The sequence below is a fragment of the Oryctolagus cuniculus genome, chromosome 18 (genome assembly GCF_964237555.1).
Source record: "Oryctolagus cuniculus chromosome 18, mOryCun1.1, whole genome shotgun sequence".
In the NCBI taxonomy this organism is placed as follows: Eukaryota; Metazoa; Chordata; class Mammalia; order Lagomorpha; family Leporidae; genus Oryctolagus; species Oryctolagus cuniculus.
This window is the reverse complement of record NC_091449.1, coordinates 5,730,817-5,744,912: the sequence shown is the minus strand read 5'-3', so window position 1 is coordinate 5,744,912 and position 14,096 is coordinate 5,730,817. Positions and strand designations below refer to the sequence as shown.

The following is a 14,096-nucleotide window of genomic DNA, read 5'->3' as shown; positions in this document are numbered from 1 at the left end:
AAAGAACAATCAGTGTGAATCACCTTTGGCACACCCTTAACCCTGTAGAACCAGAGCTCTCTGGCCACACCCATCACAGCCTCTAAGGATCCATCAAAAGCAGACAGTCCTCTTAATCTAGAGACACAGTATAACGAGAAAAAAACAAAGAATATCTCCAATATGCCAAACAAATGCAAAAGCCGGGGTAACAAGAACAAGGAAGACACTATAACGCCCCCAAATGAAATAGACACCCCAATTCAAGAATATGAAGATAAAGAGATGGAAGAAATGCAAGAAGCAGATCTCAAAAAATTGATAAAAACATTAAGAAGTTCTCAAAAAAAATTCTTGAACTACAAAAATCCTTAATGGATAAGATAGAAAATCTCTCTCATGAAAATGAAATATTGAGGAATCAAAATGAAATGAAACAACTAGTAGAAAATGAAACTGTGATAGTGACGAGAAATCATAATGAAATGAAGAATTCAATAGATCAAATGACAAACACATTAGAGAGCCTTAAAAACAGAATGGGTGAAGCAGAAGAGAGAATATCAAACTTAGAAGACAGAGCACAGGAAAATATACAATCAAACCAAAGAAAAGGAGGAAATTAGAAATATAAAACATATTGTCAGGAATCTTGAGGATACTATTAAAAAACCCAACATTCGGGTTCTAGGAGTTCCTGAAGGCATGGAGAGAGAGAAAGGATTAGAAGGCCTTTTTTAGTGAGATACTAGCAGAGAACTTTCCAGGTTTGGAGAAGGACAGAGACATCCTAGCACAGGAAGCTCATAGAACCCCTAATAAACATGACCAAAAGAGATCCTCACACGACACGTTGTAATCAAGATCACCACAATGAAACATAAAGAAAAGATCCTAAAATGTGCAAGAGAGAAATGTCAGATTACTCCCAGAGGATCTCCAATCAGACTCACAGCTGACTTCTCATCAGAAACCCTTCAAGCTAGGAGGGAATGGCGAGATATAGCCCAGGAACTAAGAGAGAAAAACTGCCAGCCCAGAATATTATATCCTGCTAAGCTCTCATTTGTGAATGAAGGCGAAATAAAGTCCTTTCAAAACAAACAGAAATTGAATGAATTTGTCGTCACTCGTCCAGCCCTGCAAAAGATGCTTAAAGATGTGTTACACACAGAAACACAGAAACACAGACATCAATATGAAAGAAGGTAAATGAAGGAAATCTCACACCAAAAGATCACAGGAAGTTCAAAACATATATCAGAAAATATCTTTGTCAAATGGCAGGGCAAAGCTACTACTTATCAATAGTCACATTGAATGTTAATGGCCTGAACTGCCCAGTTAAAAGACACCGATTGGCTGACTGGGTAATGGAAGAAAATCCATCTATCGGCTGCTTACAAGAAACACATCTTTCCAACAAAGATCCATACAGACTGAAAGTGAAAGGCTGGAAAAAGATATACCATGCCAACAGAAATGAAAAAAGAGCAGGCGTAGCCATCTTAATATCAGACAACATAAACTTTGCCACAAAAACTGTTAAGAGAGACAAAGGGGGCACTATATAATGATTAAGGGATCAATTCAACAGAAAGATATAATGATTATCAATTATATGCACTTAATTACAGGGCACCGGTATCTTTAAAATATATTTTAAGAGACTTAAAGGGAGACTTAGACTCCAATACAATAGTACTGGGCGACTTCAATACCCTACTCTCAGAAATAGATCAACAGGACAGAAGATCAACAAGGATACAGTAGATTTAAGAGACACTATAGCCGAAATGGATCTAACAGCTATCTACAGAACTTTTCATCCTACACAGAAAGCATTTACATTCTTCTCAGCAGTACATGGAAACTTCTCTAGGATTGACCACATACTAGGCCATAAAGCAAGTCTCAGTAAATTTAAAACAATTAGAATCATACCATGCAGCTTCTCAGACCATAAAGGAATGAAGTTGGAAATTAGCAACTCAGGAATCCCTAAAGCATATGCAAATGCATGGAGATTGAACAATTAATAATGTATATGCACCTAACTACAGGGCACCGGTTTATCTAAAAGATTTGTTAACGGACTTAAAGGGAGACTTAGACTCCAATACAATAATACTGGGTGACTTCAATACCCCACTCTCAGAAATAGACAGATCAATAGGACAGAAGATCAACAAGGATACAGTAGATTTAAACGACACTATAGCCCAAATGGATCTAACAGATATATACAGAACTTTCAATCCTACAGCTAAAGATTTTACATTCTTCTCAGCAGTACATGGAACCTTCTCTAGGATTGATCACATACTAGGCCATAAAGCAAGTCTCAGCAAATTCAAAAGAATTAGAATCATACCATGCAGCTTCTCAGACCATAAAGGAATGAAGTTGGAAATTAGCAACTCAGGAATCCCTAGAGCATATGCAAACACATGGAGATTGAACAACATGCTCCTGAATGAACAATGGGTCATAGAAGAAATCAAAAGAGAAATCAAAAACTTTCTGGAAGTAAATGAGGATAACAGCACAACATACCAAAACTTATGGGATACAGCAAAAGCAGTGTTAAGAGGAAAGTTTATATCAATAGGTGCCTACATCAAGAAATTGGAAAGGCACCAAATAGATGAGCTTTCAATTCACCTCAAGGATCTAGAAAACCTACCGAAATCTAGCAAACCAGACCCAAATCTAGTAGGAGAAGAGAAATAATTAAAATCAGAGAAGAAATCAACAGGATTGAATCAAGAAAAAAATTACAAAAAATCAGCCAAACGAGGAGCTGATTTTTTGAAAAAATAAACAAAATTGACACCCCATTGGCCCAACTAACTAAAAAAAGAAGAGAAAAGACCCAAATCAATAAAATCAGAGATGAAAAAGGAAATGTAACAACAGACACCACAGAAATAAAAAGAATCATCAGAAATTACTACAAGGACTTGTATGCCAGCAAACAGGGAAACCTATCAGAAATGGATAGATTCCTGGACACATGCAACCTACCTAAATTGAACCAGGAAGACATAGAAAACCTAAACAGACCCATAACTGAGAAAGAAATTGAAACAGTAATAAAGGCCCTCCCAACAAAGAAAAGCCCAGGACCAGATGGATTCACTGCTGAATTCTACCAGACATTTAAAGAAGAACTAACTCCAATTCTTCTCAAACTATTCAGAACAATCGAAGAAGAGGGAAACCTCCCAAATTCTTTCTATGAAGCCAGCATCACCTTAATTCCTAAGCCGGAAAAAGATGCAGCATTGAAAGAGAATTACAGACCAATATCCCTGATGAACATAGATGCAAACATCCTCAATAAAATTCTCGCCAATAGAATGCAACAACACATCAGAAAGATCATACATCCAGACCAAGTGGGATTTATCCCTGGTATGCAGGGATGGTTTAATGTGCACAAGACAATCAATGTGATACACCACATTAATAGACTGCAGAAGAAAAACCATATGATTATCTCAATAGATGCAGAGAAAGCATTTGATAAAATACAACACCCTTTCATGATGAAAACTCTAAGCAAACTGGGTTTGGAAGGAACATTCCTCAATACAATCAAAGCAATCTATGAAAAACCCACAGCCAACATCCTATTGAATGGGGGAAAGTTGGAAGCATTTCCCTGAGATCTGGTACCAGACAGGGATGCCCACTCTCACCACTGCTATTCAATATAGTTCTGGAGGTTCTAGCCAGAGCTATTAGGCAAGAAAAAGAAATTAAAGGGATACAAATTGGGAAGGAAGAACTCAAACTATCCCTCTTTGCAGATGACATGATTCTTTATTTAGGGGACCCCAAGAACTCTACTAAGAGACTATTGGAACTCATAGAAGAGTTTGGCAAAGTAGCAGGGTATAAAATCAATGCACAAAAATCAACAGCCTTTGTATACACAGACAACGCCATGGCTGAGGAAGAACTTCTAAGATCAATCCCATTTGCAATAGCTACAAAAACAATGAAATACCTTGGAATAAACTCAACCAAGGACGTTAAAGATCTGTACGATGAAAATTACAAAACCTTAAAGAAGGAAATAGAAGAGGATACCAAGAAATGGAAAAATCTTCCATGCTCATGGATTGGAAGAATCAATATCATCAAAATGTCCATTCTCCCAAAAGCAATTTACAGATTCAATGCAATACCAATCAAGATACCGAAGACCTTCTTCTCAGATCTGGAAAAAATGGTGCTGAAATTTATATGGAGGCACAAGAGACCTCGAATAGCTAAAGCAATCTTGTACAACAAAAACAAAGCCGGAGGCATCACAATACCAGATTTCAGGACATCCTACAGGGCAGTTGTAATCAAAACAGCATGGTACTGGTACAGAAACAGATGGATAGACCAATGGAACAGAATTGAAACACCAGAAATCAACCCAAACATCTACAGCCAACTTATATTTGATCAAGGAGCTAAAACTAATTCCTGGAGCAAGGACAGTCTATTCAATAAATGGTGCTGGGAAAATTGGATTTCCACGTGCAGAAGCATGAAGCAAGACCCCTACCTTACACCTTACACAAAAATCCACTCAACATGGATTAAAGACCTAAATCTACGACCTGACACCATCAAGTTACTAGAGAACATTGGAGAAACCCTTCAAGATATTGGCACAGGCAAAGAATTTCTGGAAAAGACCCGGGAGGCACAGGCAGTCAAAGCCAAAATCAACTATTGGGATTGCATCAAATTGAGAAGTTTCTGTACTGCAAAAGAAACAGTCAGGAGAGTGAAGAGACAACCGACAGAATGGGAAAAAATATTTGCAAACTATGCAACAGATAAAGGGTTAATAACCAGAATCTACAAAGAGATCAAGAAACTCCACAAAAACGAAACCAACAACCCACTTAAGAGATGGGCCGAGGACCTCAACAGACATTTTTCAAAAGAGGAAATCCGAGCCGGCGCCGTGGCTCAATAGGCTAATCCTCCACCTTGCGGCGCCGGCACACCGGGTTCTAGTCCCGGTTGGGGCGCCGGATTCTGTCCCGGTTGCCCCTCTTCCAGGCCAGCTCTCTGCTATGGCCAGGGAGTGCAGTGGAGGATGGCCCAGGTGCTTGGGCCCTGCACCCCATGGGAGACCAGGAAAAGCACCTGGCTCCTGGCTCCTGCCAGGATCAGCGCGGTGCGCCGGCTGCAGCGGCGGCCATTGGAGGGTGAACCAGCGGCAAAGGAAGACCTTTCTCTCTCTGTCTCTCTCTCTCACTGTCCACTCTGCCTGTCAAAAAAAAAAAAAAAAAAAAAAAAAAAAAAAAAAAAAGAGGAAATCCAAAGGGCCAACAGGCACATGAAAAAATGTTCAAGGTCATTAGCAATCAGGGAAATGCAAATCAAAACCACAATGAGGTTGCACCTCACCCCGGTTAGAATGGCTCACATGCAGAAATCTACCAACAAGAGATGCTGGCGAGAATGTGGGGAAAAAGGGACACTAACCCACTGTTGGTGGGAATGCAAACTGGTCAAGCCACTATGGAATTCAGAATGGAGATTCCTCAGAAACCTGAAGATAACCCTACCGTTCGACCCAGCCATCCCACTCCTTGGAATTTACCCAAAGGAATTTAAATTGGCAAACAAAAAAGTGGTCTGCACCCTAATGTTTATTGCAGCTCAATTCACAATAGCTAAGACCTGGAACCAACCTAAATGCCCATCAACGGTAGACTGGATAAAAAATTATGGGATATCTATTCTTTAGAATACTATAGCGCAGTAAGAAACAACGAAATCCAGTCATTTGCAACAAAATGGAGGAATCTGGAACACATCATGCTGAGTGAAATAAGCCAGTCCCAAAGGGACAAATACCATATGTTCTCCCTGATCGGTGACAACTGACTGAACACCAAAATGGAAACCTGTTGAAGTGAAATGGACACTATGGGAAATGGTGACTTGATCAGCATAGCCCTGACTGTTAATGAACAACTTAATACATTATCCCTCTTAGTAGTTTTTTTGTCTGTTCTACTTAATATGACTCGTTTAATTCTGTAATTATCACACAGTTATTCTTAAGTGTTGAAAATTAACTGAAATGTGATCCCTGTTAAACATAAGAGTGGGAATAAGAGAGGGAAGAGATGTATAATTTGGGACATGCTCAAGCTGACTTGCCCCATATGGTAGAGTTAGAAACATACCACGGGATTCCAATTCAATCCCATCAAGGTGGCATGTACCAATGCCATCTCACTAGTCCAAGTGATCAATTTCAGTTCACAATTGATCATAATGAAAGGACTAAGAGTCAATGGGAGCACATAAACAAGTCTAGTACCTGCTAATACTAACCGATAGAATAAATAAAGGGGAGAGTGATCCAACATGGGAAGTGAGATACTCAGCAGACTCATAGAATGGCGGATGTCCTAAATAGCACTCTGGCCTCAGAATCAGCCCTAAAGGCATTCGGATCTGGCTGAAAAGACCATGAGAGTATTTCAGGCATGGAAAGCCAAGACACTCTGGCAAATGATCTCTGTGAGTGAGATCCCAGTGGAAAGAACAGGTCTTCAAAGAAGGAGGTACCTTTCTCTGAAGGGAGGAGAGAACCTCAACTTTGACTATGACCTTGTCTAAACAAGATAAGAATCGGAGAACTCAGAGGGCTTCCATAGCCTTGGAAACTCATGACTGGAGCATAGGGAGATTACTAATGCCATAGACAGGAGTGTCAATTGGTAAAGTCAACAACAGGAGTCACTGTGCACTTACTCCTCATGTAGGATCTCTGTCCTTAATGTGCTGTGCATTGAGATTTAATGCTATAACGAGTACTCAAACAATATATTTCACTTTGTGTTTCTATGGGGGTGCAAACTGTTGAAATCTTTACATAATGCATACTGATCCTCTGTAAAAAAAAAAAGAAATTGTCAACTCCCAACTTGACTCTCACTGGGATTAAACATGACAATAGTTCTGATCTGATTTCACCATCATTTAAAAAATCATCTATTATTTTTCACTTTATGTTTCTGTGTGGGAGCAAACTGTTGAAATCCTTACTTAATGTATACTAAGCTTAGCTTCTGTATATTAAGATAATCGAAAATGAATCCTCATGTGAATGGAAGGGGAGAGGGAGTGGGAAAGGGGAGTTTTGTGGGTGGGATGGACGGTATGGGGGGGAAGCCATTGTAATCCATAAATCGTACTTTGGAAATTTATATTCATTAAATAAAAGTTAAAAAAAAATTTTCTGGAAGTAAATGAGGATAACAGCACAACATACCAAAACTTATGGGATACAGCAAAAGCAGTGTTAAGAGGAAAGTTTATATCAATAGGTGCCTACATCAAGAAATTGGAAAGGCACCAAATAAATGAGCTTTCACTGCATCTCAAAGATCTAGAAAGTCTGCAGCAAACCAGACCCAAATCTAGTGGGAAAAGAGAAATAATTAAAATCAGAGAAGAAATCAACAGGATTGAATCCAAAAAAAACATTCCAAAAAATCAGCCAAACGAGGAGCTGATTTTTTGAAAAAATAAACAAAATTGACACCCCATTGGCCCAACTAACTAAAAAAATGAGAAGACCCAAATCAATAAAATCAGAGACGAAAAAGGAAACGTAACAACAGACACCACAGAAATAAAAAGAATCATCAGAAATTACTACAAGGACCTGTATGCCAGCAAACAGGGAAATCTATCAGAAATGGATAGATTCCTGGACACATACGTCCTACCTACATTGAACCAGGAAGATATAGAAACCTAAACAGACCCATAACTGAGATAGAAATTGATACAGTAATAAAGGCCCTCCCAACAATGAAAAGCCCAGGACCAGATGGATTCACTGCTGAATTCTACCAGACATTTAAAGAAGAACTGACTCCAATACTTCTCAAACTATTCAGAACAATCGAAGAAGAGGGAGTCCTCCCAAATTCTTTCTATGAAGCCAGCATCACCTTAATTCCTAAGCCAGAAAAAGATGCAGCATTGAAAGAGAATTACAGACCAATATCCCTGATGAACATAGATGCAAACATCCTCAATAAAATTCTCGCCAATAGAATGCAACAACACATCAGAAAGATCATACATCCAGACCAAGTGGGATTTATCCCTGGTATGCAGGGATGGTTCAACATTCGCAAATCAATCAATGTGATACACCACATTAATAGACTGCAGAAGAAAAACCATATGATTATCTCAATAGACGCCAAGAAAGCATTTGATAAAATACAACACCCTTTCATGATGAAAACTCTAAGCAAATTGGGTTTGGAAGGAGCATTCCTCAATACAATCAAAGCAATTTATGAAAAACCCACGGCCAACATCCTACTGAATGGGGAAAAGTTGGAAGCATTTCCACTGAGATCTGGTACCAGACAGGGATGCCCACTCTCACCACTGCTATTCAATATAGTTCAGGAAGTTCTAGCCAAAGCTATAGGAAAGAAAAAGAAATTAAAGGGATACAAATTGGGAAGGAAGAACTCAAACTATCCCTCTTTGCAGATGACATGATTCTTTACTTAGGGGACACAAAGAATGCTTATAAGAGACTATTGGAACTCATAGAAGAGTTTGGCAAAGTAGCAGGGTATAAAATCAATGAACAAAAATCAACAGCCTTTGTATACACAAGCAAAGCCACAGCTGAGAAAGAACTTCTAAGATCAATCCCATTCACAATAGCTACAAAAACAATGAAATACCTTGGAATAAACTTAACCAAGGACGTTAAAGATCTCTACGATGAAAATTACAAAACCTTAAAGAAGGAAATAGAAGAGGATACCAAGAAATGGAAAAATCTTCCATGCTCATGGATTGGAAGAATCAATATCATCAAAATGTCCATTCTCCCAAAAGCAATTTATACATTCAATGCAATACCAATCAAAATACCGAAGACCTTTTTCTCAGATCAGGAAAAAATGATGCTGAAATTCATATGGAGACACAGGAGACCTCAAATAGCTAAAGCAATTTTGTACAACAAAAACAAAGCCGGAGGCATCACAATACCAGATTTCAGGACATACTACAGGGAAGTTGTAATCAAAACAGCATGGTACTGGTACAGAAACAGATGGATAGACCAATGGAATAGAATTGAAACACCAGAATTCAATCCAAACATCTACAGCCAACTCATATTTGATCAAGGATCCAAAACCAATCCCTGGAGTAAGGACAGTCTATTCAATAAATGGTGCTGGGAAAACTGGATTTCCACGTGCAGAATCATGAAGGAAGACTCCTACCTTTCACTTTACACAAAAATTCACTCAACATGGATTAAAGAGTTAAATCAACAACCCAACACCATCAAATTACTAGAGAGCATTGGAAAAACCTGCAAAATATAGGTACCGGCAAAGACTTCTTGGAAAATACCCCAGAAGCACAGGCAGGGAAAGCCAAAATTAACATTTGGGATTGCATCAAATTGAGAAGTTTCTGTACTGCAAAAGAAACAGTCAGGAAAGTGAAGAGGCAACCAACAGAATGGGAAAACATATTTGCAAACTATGCAGCTGATAAAGGGTTGATCACCAGAATCTACAAAGAAATCAAGAAACTCCACAACATCAAAACAAACAACCTACTTAAGAGATGGGCCAAGGACCTCAATAGACATTTTTCAAAAGAGGAAATCCAAATGGCCAACAGACACATGAAAAAATGTTCAAGGGAAATGCAAATCAAAACCACAATGAGGTTTCACCTCACCCCAGTTAGAATGGCTGACATTCAGAAATCTACCAACAATAGATGCTGGAGAGGATGTGGGGCAAAAGGGACACTAACCCACTCTTGGTGGGAATGCAAACTGGTTAAGCCACTATGGAAGTCAGTCTGGAGATTCCTCAGAAACCTGAAGATAACCCTACCGTTCAACCCAGCCATCCCACTCCTTGGAATTTACTCAAAGGAAATTAAATTGGCAAACAAAAAAGCTGTCTACACCTTAATGTTTATTACAGCTCAATTCAGAATAGCTAAGACCTGGAACCAACCCAAATGCCCATCAACAGTAGACTGGATAAAGAAATTATGGGACATGTACTCTATCGAATTCTATACAGCAGTCAAAAACAATGAAACCCAGTTATTTGCAACAAGATTGAGGAATTCGGAAAACATCATGCTGAATGAAGTAAGCCAGTTCCAAAGGGACAAATATCATATGTTCTCCCTGATTGGCAACAACTAACTGAGCACCAAAGGGGAAACTTGTTGAAGTGAAATGGACACTATGAGAAACAGTGACTTGATCATCTCTTGTCCTGTTGATGTACCATGTAATACTTTATAACTTTCAGTATTTTTTTTTGTTCTAGTACTGTTGGTTGAACTCTGTAATTAACATACCATTATTCTTAGGTGTTTAAATTTTAACTGAAAAGTGATCCCGATTAGGAATTTGGAAAGCATTATGCTGAGTGAAATAAGTCAGTCCCAAAGGGACAAATACCATATGTTCTCCCTGATCAGTGACAACTGAGCACCAAAAAGGAAATCTGTTAAAGTAAAAGGAACACTATGAGAAACATTGACTTGATCAGCCCATACTCTGACTGTTAATGAACAACTTAGTACGTTATCCCTCTTAGTATTTTTTTTGTTTGTTCTACTTAATACTTTTGGTTGAATACTGTAATCAATACACAGTTATTCGCAAATGTTGAAACTTAACTGAAAAGTGATCGCTGTTACATATAAGAGTGGGAATAAGAGAGGGAAGAGATGTGCAATTCGGGACAAGCTCAAGCTGACTTACCTAAAACGGTAGAGTTAGAAACATACCAGGGGATTCCAATTCAATCCCATCAAGGTGGCATGTACCAATGCCATCTCACTAGTCCTGGTGGTCAATTTCTGTTCACAATTGATCATAATGATAGGACTAAGAGCCAAAGGGAGCACATAAACAAGACTAGTGTCTGCAAATACTAGCTGATAGAATAAAAAATGGAGAGAATGATCCATCGTGGGAAGCGGGATACACAGCAGACCCATAGAATGACAGATGTCCTAAACAGCACTCTGGCCTCAGAATCAGCCCTTAAGGCATGCGGATCTGGCTGAAAAGCCCATGAGAGTATTACAGGCATGGAAAGACAAAAAACTCTGGCAAAAAAAAAAAAAAAAAATGAAAGATCTCCGCGAGCGAGATCCCAGTGAAAAGAACAGGTCACTAAAGAAGGAGGTACTTTTCTCTGAAGGGAGGAGAGAACTTCCACTTTGACTACGACCTTGTCTAAATATGATCAGAGTCGCTGAACTCAAAAGGCTCCCATAGCCTTGGCAACTCATGACAAGAGCCTAGGGTGATTACTGATGCCATAAACAAGAGTGTCAATTTTAAGTCAACAACAGGAGTCACTGTGCACTTACTCCTCATGTAGGATCTCTGTCCTTAATGTGCTGTATGTTGTGATTTAATGGTATAACATTAACAGTATTTTTCACATTGTTTTACTATGTGGGTGCAAACTGCTGAAATCTTTACTTAATATATGCTAAACTGATCTTCTGTATATAAAGAGAACTGAAAATGAATCTTGATGTGAATGGAACGGGGAGGGAGAGGGAAAGGGGAGGGTTGCGGGTGGGAGGGATGTTATTGGGGGGGGCATTGTAATCCATAAGCCGTACTTTGGAAATTTATATTCATTAAATAAAAGTTAAAAAAATAAAATAAAATAAACTGTTCTTTGACAGTCAAGACAAGTAATTGCTTCTCGAAGTGTCAGTTTCACTACTACAGGTTACCTTTTAGGTGCTCTGTTATCACAGATCAAGGAGAACATATGGTATTTGTTTTTTGGGACTGGATTATTTCAGTAAGTATGATGTTTTCCAGATTCATCCACTTTGTTGCAAAACACGGATTTCATTCTTAAATTGCTGTGTATTATTCCATAGAACACATATCCCACAGTTTCTTTATCCAATCTTTGTTGATGGGCATTTAAGTTGTTTCCATGTCTTAGCTATTGTGAATTGAGTTGCGATAAACATGGAAGTGCAGATGAATCTTTTATTTGGTTCTTTCATTAACTTTGGGTAAATTCCAAGGATTGTGATGGCTGGGTCATGCGTTAGGACTATAATCAGTTTTCTGAGGTATCTCCAAACTGTCTTCCAAAGTGGTTTTACCAGTTTGCATTCCCACCAACAGTGAATTAGGGTACCTTTTCCCCCTTAACCTCACCTGCATTTGTTGTTTGTTGATTTCTGTTTCAAAGCCATTCTAACAGGGGTGAGGTGAAACCTCAATGTGGTATTGATTTGCATCTCCCTGATGGCTAGTGACCCTGAGCATTTTTTCATGAGTCTGTAGGCCATTTAGATTTCCTCTTTTGAGAAATGTCTGTTTAAGTCCTTTGGCCACTTCTTGACTGGGTTTCTCCCTTTGCTGCTGTTGAGTTTCTTTATCACATTAGATTTTCAAGTTATTAATCCTTTATCAGTTGCCTGGTTCAGAAATAATTTCTACCATTCTTTACCATTCTGTTTGTTGCCTTTTACTTTCTTGTTTCTTTTGCTTTACAGAAGCTTCTCAATTTTATGTAATCCCACTTGCTATTCTTGTTTTTTATTGCCTGTTCTTCTGGGGTCTTTTCCAGGAACTCTTTGTCTATGCTGATGTCTTATAGAATTGCCCCGATGCGTTCCAGTAATTTGATGATATTGGGACATAGATTTAGGTTTTTAATTCATGTTGAATGGATTTTTATGTAAGGTGTAAGGTAGGGGTGCTGCAAGTGAAAATGCATTTTCCCCAGTACCATTTGTTGAAGAGACTGTCCATGCTCCAGGAATTGGTTTTAGCTCCTTGGTTGAATATAAGTTGGTTGTAGATACTTTGATTTCTGGCATTTCTCTTCTGTTCTATTGGTCTATCCATCTGTTTTTGTACCAATACCAGGCTGTTTTGATTATAACTGCTTTGCAGTATGTCTTTTTTTTAACTGTAGTATATCTCATCATTTATTACTATTATTTTTAAAAATTTATTAGAAAAGCTGAGTGAAAGAGTATTTTTCCATCTGATGGTTCACTCCCCAAACAGTCACAACAGCCCATAGCATTGGGACATGCTTAAGCCAGATAACAGGGACTCCAGGTGGCAGGGGCCCATGTCATTGGGCCATTGTCCCCTGTCTTACTATGTGCAATAGCAGGAAGCTAGATTCTCATGTGGGATGCTGGCTTTGAGAGCAGTGGCTTAATGGGATGTGACACAGCACTGGCCTCCACTCATTATTTTTACAATTAAGACAGCAGTAGAAATGAAAAGCTATTCACCAATGTTTCAAAGTGAAAACTGCTGCAATGGTAGGATTTTCTTGGACTATCTGTCTTTACCCCTCTACCAACAGAATCATGCCAACTATCTGACCTAACTCAACTATTTTCATTTAGCATTATGTTCTATCACTCTTTGATCAGAGCTTTCCGAAGGTTATAAATATTGTGTTGATGGGTTTTTATTTGGACTCACAGGGCTTGATATAAGGTAAGCCACAGTTACTATAATACTGAAAAATAAGTCATCAATATAACACACCACAGGATTGCCAACAATTAATATGGGGAAAGAATTGGGCGCCATCTTTCTGACCCTTGCTCCACTTAATATTTTACACATGCTCAGAACAATAATGTCCAAATTGGGTCAAGTTACTTTTGACAAATCACCTCCTTAAGCACTACAACCCTTGGAAGTAGGGCATATTCTGTGCATGACCCAGGGACAATGATGGGAGAGGCCTGGCAGCATGGCCAAGGAAATAGGAGCAGGTCTTGGGCGGTGCTTCTAGAAACATTATTTGTTTCTCTAGACTCACCTCCACATCCCCTTCCCTAACATTTACCTTTACAAACTCAAACTGTCAAAAAGGCAGGTGGCAAGCCAAGAGCTCATCACCCAAGCTACCACAGTCTACCCCCAAATTAGCAGGGCTCAGGGCACACCCTGAGTTGCAGATCCTGTGTGCCAGCCCCACACTAACCTGACCAGGTTGGTAATGCAGGAGCCCACCACTACCATGGTGGCGGCGTCC

General features: G+C 39.0%; 1 long non-coding RNA gene and 1 pseudogene across 2 annotated transcripts in view; one reads left to right on the top strand and one right to left on the bottom strand.

Annotated features, from left to right (window-relative positions):
* Positions 1-14,096, bottom strand: part of LOC138846662 (uncharacterized) — a 104,242-nt gene that overhangs the window by 63,888 nt on the left and 26,258 nt on the right. The window lies entirely within an intron of this gene.
* ORYCUNV1R-PS1573 (vomeronasal 1 receptor oryCunV1R-ps1573 pseudogene) overlaps positions 1-14,096 on the top strand; it is a 29,996-nt pseudogene that overhangs the window by 487 nt on the left and 15,413 nt on the right.